The sequence below is a fragment of the Dipodomys spectabilis genome, unplaced genomic scaffold, assembly GCF_019054845.1.
Source record: "Dipodomys spectabilis isolate Male_0828 unplaced genomic scaffold, ASM1905484v1 ptg000228l, whole genome shotgun sequence".
In the NCBI taxonomy this organism is placed as follows: Eukaryota; Metazoa; Chordata; class Mammalia; order Rodentia; family Heteromyidae; genus Dipodomys; species Dipodomys spectabilis.
Window position 1 is genome coordinate 9,724,068 of NW_024870905.1, and position 8,803 is coordinate 9,732,870.

An 8,803-nucleotide genomic window follows, 5' to 3' on the forward strand; every position below is an offset into this window, starting at 1 on the left:
ACGAATGCAGAGCACATACAGGCCACATACAGATAAGAAAACCGAAGGCTGGGAAAGGGAGAGAGAGCTCTGTGTAAGACACAGAAAGTTGCTTTGTTATAGGTCCAGAAGGATGAACAAAGTCGCCAATAAAGAAAATCACAAAGAAACAGAGACCAGGACATCAAAGGGAAAAGCACTCAGAGCCCTCACGCGTCGTTAAGGCTTAATACTAACATTGATACCCAGTAAAACTGCTAGAGACAGAAAATAAACAGATCTGCAAGCTTTTATATCCTTCACTCCCTAACTACTTAGAACTGAAAAAAATAAAAAATCGAAAGACAAAAGATTTTCTATGTACTTTCTTGAGACTTAAAAACCAAACGATGGCCGGGCGCTGGTGGCTCACGCCTGTCTCCAGTTAACCGCCCAAAAAGGATGGAAGTGGAACTTTGGCTTAAGCATTAGAGCCTTGAGCACAGCGTCAGAGCGTAGGCCCTGGGTTCAAGCCCCAGGACTGGCACAAAAACAATATTATTCAGTGTTAATAGTTTATAGACTCACTAAACCTTTAAACACCTATTATGTCTTGAGCATTGTTATTACTACCTGTCATGAATGTCCATATCAACAAAATAAACACAAAGTCTCTACCTTTGTAGAAGCTTCTGCTCAGCCAGATGGCAGTGGTTTATGCTTATAATCCTAGCTACTCAAAAGGCTAGGTGAGGACCCTGGTTTGAAGCAAGCTAGGCCAGGAAAATCCAAGAGACTCTTATCTCCAATTAACCACCAAAAATCCAGTGTCAAGTGGTAGAACTCTAGCCTTCAGTGAAAGGGCCAAACAAGAGTGCAAAGCCCTCAGTTTAAGACTGAGTACTGGCACACATCACTCTCTCCCTCACACACACACACACACCTCTGAAATAGCACTGTCCAAATAAAACCCTATCTGGAACTACACTGATTTTCGATTTTCTGCTTAGTCACATTAATTATACACTTAATTCAACGTGCAAAATATCTCATTACTTCAATATGTACCCATTTTTAAAAATCAAGATAATCTCATTGTTTTGGACTGAAAATTAAGTACACATGGGATACTATGTATGACCAGCCACATTTCTACTGTCAGATCTGGCTATTTTCTTTTCATTTAAATAAATCACTATAGCCATCAGCAACATGACTGCAAATTGGGATTCATATTTATTGCTGAAGAAGGTGTCCTATCTCTAGTCCAGTGCAATCACTGATAGCCATACATGGCCTCTGACAAAACTAATCCAACTGAGGAATAGAATTTGTGTGTATGAGTCCTGAAGCTTGAACTCAAGGCCCAGATGTGGTCCCAGAGCTTCTTTGCTCAAGGCTGGCACTGTACCACTGGAGTCACACCTCCATTTTTGGCTTCTCGGTATTTAACTGAAGATAAGCATCTCAGTGGTTTTCCTACCCAGGCTGGCTGTGAACCACAATCCTTAGATCTCGGCCTCCAAAGTAGCTAGGATTACAGGTTTGAGCCACCAGCACCCAGCAGGAAGAGAATTTTTAATATTTCATTGAAAAGCCATTGAGATTGGGAGATGGCAGACTGGAAAACACATCTCTGAAGGAAGAAATAAGCAATGAAACAAATCACACACACTTAATGAATTGCAACTATTACACATTTTTACAAATGAAATAGCCAATACAATCTCACAAAACCAATAGGACCTAGTTTTTAATCATAAAGATTCAAAAGAAAGCTGGGCGCTGGTGGCTCACGCCTGTAATCCTAGCTACTCAGGAGGCTGAGATCTGAGGATCTCGGTTCAAAGCCAGCCCGGGCAAGAGAGACCGTGAGACTCCTATCTCCAATAAACCACCAGAAAACCGGAAGTGGCGCTGTAGCTCAAGTGGTAGAGCGCTCGCCTTGACCTGAAGAGCTGAGGGACAGCGCCCAGGCCCAGAGTTCAAGCCCCACGACCGACCAAAAAAAAAAAAAAAAAGATTCAAAAGAATCACAAGTTAAAAGAACAACATGTAGAAAAGTCTTCTGTAGAAAAAAACAAAAACTGAAAATTTGTTATGAGGAAATACCAAGGGGCAAAGTAATACAAAGTTACCTGAAGAAGTCTGACTAGATCATAAAATTTAAGCAAACCACCCAGGTGTAGAAGAGAGAGAGAAACAGCCCTATCACTTGGAGATAATTAAAGTTAAAAGGTAATTGTATTATTTTTATTTTTTTGTGCCTTACTGAGGTTTGAACCCAGAGCCTGGGCACTGTCCCTGAGCTCTTTTGCTCAATGCTAGCGCTCTACCACTTGAGCCAGAGCTCCACTTCCGGCTTTTTGATGGTTAACTGGCGATAAGAGTCACTCAAATTTATCTTCCTAGGATCCTTAGATCTCAGCCTCCTGAGTAGTTAGGATTACAGGTGTGGGCAACTGGCTCACTGCCCTCTAGTTTTACTTCGGGGGAATGGCCCAGGCAGGAAAGTCCGTGAGATTCCCATCTCCAATGAACCAGAAAACTGGAAGTGGAGACTTGGAAAAAATTATATTAAGTGAAGGAAGCCAGGCCCAAAGAAATATAGGTCTCATGGTTTCTCCTATTTGCAATAACTAGTATATGTCTGAGACAAACAGAAACTGTCAGACAAGTTGATGTTAGGCGAAATGAACCCCAAGATAAGGGTTCAAATTTTTTTCTTATTTGCAATTGTTTCCAACATATTTATAAGATGATTTCTTTGTTGCTTTGTATGTACCTCTCCCAGGGTATAAGCCCTGCTTTCACTGTATTTAATGTTGATATAATTTGTGGAGGGGAAGGGAAAAAACAAACTGTTTAAATAGAGTTACAGGTGGACCCATTACAACAATGAGATGTACAAAGACGTTATGTCAAAAAACGAACTTTACAACTTTGGCAGGGTAGGGGGAGAGAGGGTGGGGAGGTAGGGGGTGGGAGGGTGAGGAGTGGGGGGTGTGGGGGTGTGGGTGGAAAGGGGAAGGGATGGTATGGGGAAACAAAGGAGTAGGCAACAATGCTTGATAAGAAATGTACTCACTATCTTGCCCATGTAATTGTAACCCCTCTGTATGGTATTTTCACAATAATAAAAAAAAAAGGAAAAAAAGAAAAAAAAAAAACCTGGAAGTGGCGCTGTGGCTCTAAAAAAACCTGGAAGTGGCGCTATGGCTCAAAGAGGTAGAGCGCTAGCCTTGAGCAAATAAATGAGCTCAAGGATGGCTCCTGAGCCCAGAGGAGTTCAATACTCAGGATAGGCAGGGGAAAAAAAAAAAGTGACATCAACAGAAATGTGACTGAGTGCTCCAGGAAAAGGCACAAACTTAAGGGCATTAGCTTCGCTTGTTCATGGATGTCAAGAAGGCTTGACAGGCAAAACACAAGGGCAGGACAGATCCTGAGATACAAGCAGGACCCAGTCACTTGTCCATACACATCTGAAACATGGCTATTCACTGACAAATTACATTCCAGATGTTAAAGCCAATCTGTAAAAAAGAAAAATGCCCCAGTAATGATTTGTTACTGCATGTTGAAAACACTGTTTTCAGTGCTTTGAGGAGATTTTATTTATCTATTTCACCTGTTTTTCTTCGTAATGTAGCTATGAGAAAAAAAAAACTACTTCGTTTTACTTCTATTGACAACACTGGTCTACAGTACACAAATCCCAGTAAAAAGTCTGAATTTTATTTTGTATACTGAAGAGGCACTTAAGTATTTTGAGCTTTGGAGCATCATAATCTAGTATATACATTTAAATGGTGGTTCTTCATTGAGCAGGGAACTGCAGGGAACAAGAACTAAGACTATGATTCCAATTACTTGAGCACTTGGAACTGGAATTACATCAAACAAAGGTGCTAGGTAGCCTCAGGCACTCATGCCTGTATCCTAGCTGAGATCTGAGGATCAGGGTTCAAAGCCAGCCAGAGCAACAAAGAACAAAAAAAGAAAAACTGGGAGTGGAGCTGTGGCTCAAGTGGTTGCGCACTAGCCTTGAACACAAAAGCTCAGGGAAAGCTCCCAGGCCCTGAGTTCAAGCCCCAGGATCAGCTCCCCCCCAAAAAATATATAAATAAAAGGGGGAAAAAAGGTGCCAACAGACACTTCTGAGATGAATTTGAAGGTAGAGCCAGGATAAGGTTGCTTAAAATTAACTACTAATAGTTAACAATATGAAAAACAAAAACAAAACAGCAAAGTTGGGCATCAGTAGCTCACACCTAGAATTCTAGCTGCTCAGAAGGCTGAGGTTTGAGGATTGAGATTCAAGGCCAATCTGGGCAGAAAAATAAAAATTAAGACTCACCTCCACTTAACTAGGAGAAAAAAGCTGGTGGTGTAAAAGTGGCAGAGTGCCAGCTGTGTGAGTAAGTACAGAGCAACAAATTGAAGCCCAAGTATCAGCACAAAATAGAACAAAGACACAGAAGACCAAAGACATACCAGACAACATGTTAACAGTGGATCTCTATGCTGGCATTAAAAGTAAGGTTTGGGTTACAATCCATTCCAAAACTGAAACACTCCCCTCCTACATACACATGCACACCACGCATGCGAGCCCACACACATAGCCACTGCCTTTTTAATCCATTACAAATTTTTGTTGTTGTTCATGGGGCTTGAAAACTCAGCCTGGGCACTGTCCCTGAGCTCTTCAGCTCAAGGCAAGTGCTCTACCACTTGGGCCACAGCACCACTTTTGATTTTCTGGTAGTTAATTGGAGATAAGAGTCTGATGGACTTTCCTGCCTAAGCTGGCTTTCAATCAGCCTCCTGAGTACCTAGGATTACAGGCCTGAGCCACTGGTGCCAGGCTGCAATTACAAAACTTTTAAAAAGCAAAATACCGCCCTACAAAAACAAAACACCCTGTTGTTTATCTGCAAGATGGGTGTTAAAAATATTCTATTCTCAAGCCAGGCAGTAGCTACTAGGAGGCTAAAATCTAAGGATTCCAGTTCAAGCCAGCCCAGGCAGGAAGGTCCATCAGACTCTTATCTCCAATTAACCACCAAAAAAAAAAAGCTGGAAATGGAATTGAGACTCAAATGGTAGAGCACCAACCTTGAGCAGAAAAGCTCAGGGACAGTGCCCAGGCCCTGAGTTCAGGTCCCAAGACCCATGTGTATGTGCTCACAGAGCGCATGTGTGTGTGTACACACACACACACACATTTCTATTCTCATGCCTTCAAAGAAACAACTTAAAGCTATTCACTACTGTCATGTTATTTGCATACACACTGTCTTCAGAAAATTAAAGAAATACCGTTCCCTTGTTTCTGTGGAAGCACTGGGGCAGTTTCAAATCTAAATACTTATTGATGTGTGGTTCCTGAAATACCTATCACACATCTTTCTCTCCAAAGCATACATGGCATAATTGTACAATGTCGCTCTAGTCCTAATATTGCTGCCAGCTGCTGCCCAGGACAGAGCTGGTACAAACCTGAGAACATACACATTTCAATTTCACTTGCAGCAAAACACTAAGACAAAGAAGTTTGTCCAGTATTTTGCCAGACTGAGAGGAAGGGAGGGCCAAAGAAAGGCTGATTGACAGCTTAGGAAAAAAGGAGGGAGAGAGAGAGAGAGAGTGAGTGTGTGTGTGTATTTTTTTCCCCACTCCTGGGGCTTGAACTCAGGGTCTGGGCACTGTCCTTGAGCTTTTGTTTTTGCTCAAGGCTAGCACACTTGAACCACAGCACCACTTCCAGGTCTTTCTGTGTATGTGGTACTGAGGAATTGAACTCAGAGCTTCCTGCATGCTAGGCAAGCACTCTTCCACTAAGACACATTCCCAGCCCTCTAGCTAAATTTTTTGCATTAAGAAGGAATATAAAGTTCTACAATGGAATCTAAAGAAAGAGACTTATCAGGTAAAAATAATAGGAAACTTTGGTTTTTTACACAAATATTGAAAAACTAAACCATTCACCAGGGCCTTGAATCTTCCACCTAAACAATATAGAGAAACTGTGGTAGTGCCAGTACTGGGTCTTGAACTTGAGATCTCCCATTCTCATTTAGCTTTTTCACTCAAGGCGGGCACTCTACCACCCAAGCCACACCTCCACTTCTGGCTTTTTGTTAAAGATAAAGAGTTTTACAGGCTTCTTGTGCCTGGGGTGGCCTCAAACCATGATCTGTAACTCATTAGTAGCTAGGATTAAAGGATATGCCACCAGTGCCCAGCAATACAGGGAATGTTAAGGTCTCTAATTTATTCCTATATACGTTAATCTATTTGACTCCCAACTACCTAAAAGCATTTCACACAATCTACCTTAAGTAGAGAAACACTTGTGCCACAAAAGCTGGCAACAAGAAAATTTCATCAAGCACACCTGTTAAAAGCAAAATATATGGGGCTGGGAATGTGGCTTAGTGGTAGAAAGCTCGCCTGGCATGCATGAAGCCATGAGTTCGATTCCTCAGTACCACAAAAACAAAAAAGCCGGAAGTGGCACTGTGGCTCAAGTGATAGCGTGTTAGCCTTGAGCAAAAAGAAGCTCAGGGACAGTGCCCAGGCCCAGAGTCCAAGCCCCAGGACTGGGGGGAAAAAACTAGCAAAATGCCTAGGAGAAAAGATTAGCATCAGATCACAACGTAATGCAGTGAGGTACAATCACACACTTTTTCTAAAACTCAAAAGGAAACTAAAGGGACTATACTGTTTATATACAAGTAAGTTAAAAACAACAACAACACCTTATTTTGAAAAAGACAAGAGAGTAACACCAAATCCACTAATGCAGAATGTTTACCTCAGAGCCAGGAACCCATGACTCACTCCTGTAATCCTAACTACTCAGGAAGCGGAGATGTGAGGACAGAGATTCAAAGCCAGCCCAGACAAGAAAAGGTCAGAAGATTCTTATCTCCAAGTAACTAGCTAAAAGCCCAAAGTGGAGGTGAGGTGTGGTGTGGCTCCTGTGCTAGAGTTTCAACTATGAGTGAAAATGGTAAGGGACAGTGCACAGCCCTGAGTTCAAGGCCCAGTACCAGCCAACCCCCCCCCCCCCACCCACACACACACATTAACAAACCAGAACCGGTGGGGTGGCTCATACCTGCTATCCTAGCTACTCAGGAGGCTGAGATTTTAGGACTGCTGTTCAAAGCCAGCCTGGGCAGTAAAGTCCATGAGTCTCTTTCCAATAAACCACTCAGAAAACTGGAAGTGGTGTTGTGGCTCAGTGGTAGAGCACTAGCCTTGAGCTGAAGAGCTGAGGGACGGGGTTCAAGCCCCAAGACCGACAAAACAAAAAACACAAAAACAAAAAAACAACCAAACAACAACAAAAACCTCAGCAGTAAAGGTAAACAGGAATCCTGGCCAGGTAAGAAGCAGATTCACATTTTGTTTTGCTCCATCTCTTGGTTTAAGGGGAGGAGTCGTAAATTTTTATTGCTTAATCTCTTCATCTTACATCACGGCTGTGTATTCTGTTGTGGTATTAAGTACATTTTCAGGCCTTAAAAAACACTTTATTGAGGTGCAGGTGACAAAACCAATTGGCACAGACTTAAAAGTGTACAAGGGGATAGTGTAACAATGCTTGAACAGAAAAATTACCCCTACAATAAAGATAATAAATCCATCCACTCTTTAAGTCTTCCCCCTGTATATCTGTGATCTCTTACTCCTAAATATATATTCTTAAAATGTAAAAAATAAAGACTTGGGCCTGTTTCGAAATTTTACACACGCTCACTTCACAAAATACCTTCTCTTAAATCCACGTACTCCAACAAGTGCACGGAAAGTGCTGACACAACTACTAAGCTAAGCTGAAAACGCTGTTATTCGATAGTAAAAACAAAACAAAAGCTGTTTTGAAAGAGGAATTGAGCCGGGGGCTCGGGGGGAGTCCTCCGGGTGCGGGCCCCGCTCCCCGGCCCGCACCCTAACTTTTTAAACACTTGTACCACTGCGAAATGTTCAAATACAAGTCAGGGCCCCCGGCCCCGCGTGGCCCCGGGAGGCCGGGATGAACCCCCGAGCGGCCCGTGGCCCGCCCCGTCCACTCTGGAACGGCGCTCGGGGTGCGGGGGTGTCGGGGTCAGGCAGGGAGGGGCGCAAACGCGGGCGCCGCGAACCCCGCGGCCCGGCCCGCAGCCCCGGAGGGAGTCGGGACGTCGCGACCCACCCCGCCCCGCCCCCGCAAACGCTCCGTCGCGCGCGGGCCCACCACCTGCTGCGTCCCCCGCCGCCCTCCGCTTCCGGCTCGCCACGGGCCGAGCCTCCCCGCCGCCACCGCCGCCCCGGGGGGGGGGGAGGGCGGGCCCGGGGTCCCGAGGAGCCAGGGGGAGGAGAGGCGAACCGAGCCGTGCTCCTCACCTGGCGGCGGCTTCCTCCGCCTGACGCGCTGGCCGCCGCCGCCGCCCGGTCACCGCCGGTGAATGGGGGACAGGTGAGGCCGCCGAACGCCCGCTCGCTCCCGCCGCGCCGCCGCCGCCGCCGCCAGCCCCTCCGTCCGCTGTTTATTAAACTTTTCTGTTTGGTTGTTCAGCCTGTGACGTCACTGCGGGAGAGCGGCCCTGATTGGCTAACGCCCGACGCTTACGCGACCGCTCCGGCCCACTGCCTAATTATTACCGGCCCGGGAGGAGGTACAAACTGGAAAAGGCGATGGGGCGTGGCTAAATCTCGGAGCTCACTGCTATTGGTCAGAGAGTCGGGGAGGGGCGGGGCCGAGCGCTGTGGGGACGCTCCTCCTTTGTGGCGGTGGGGGCGGGAGGCATACTCTCCTGTCGTCGCTCAACTTCCTCGCGTCCGCGGGCCC

General features: G+C 45.3%; 1 protein-coding gene across 4 annotated transcripts in view; it reads right to left on the minus strand.

The window, feature by feature from the left end:
- Zfand6 (zinc finger AN1-type containing 6) overlaps positions 1 to 8,576 on the minus strand; it is a 65,271-nt gene extending 56,695 nt beyond the window's left edge. For 3 of the 4 annotated variants that reach the window (XM_042697702.1, XM_042697700.1, XM_042697698.1), the window contains exon 1: positions 8,359 to 8,479. The gene's annotated coding sequence lies outside the window, so the exon portion shown is untranslated. Of the gene's footprint in view, positions 1 to 8,358 lie in introns of all 4 variants that reach the window. The other variant, XM_042697704.1, reaches the window with a different exon arrangement.
- Positions 8,577 to 8,803: the final 227 nt, after the last annotated feature.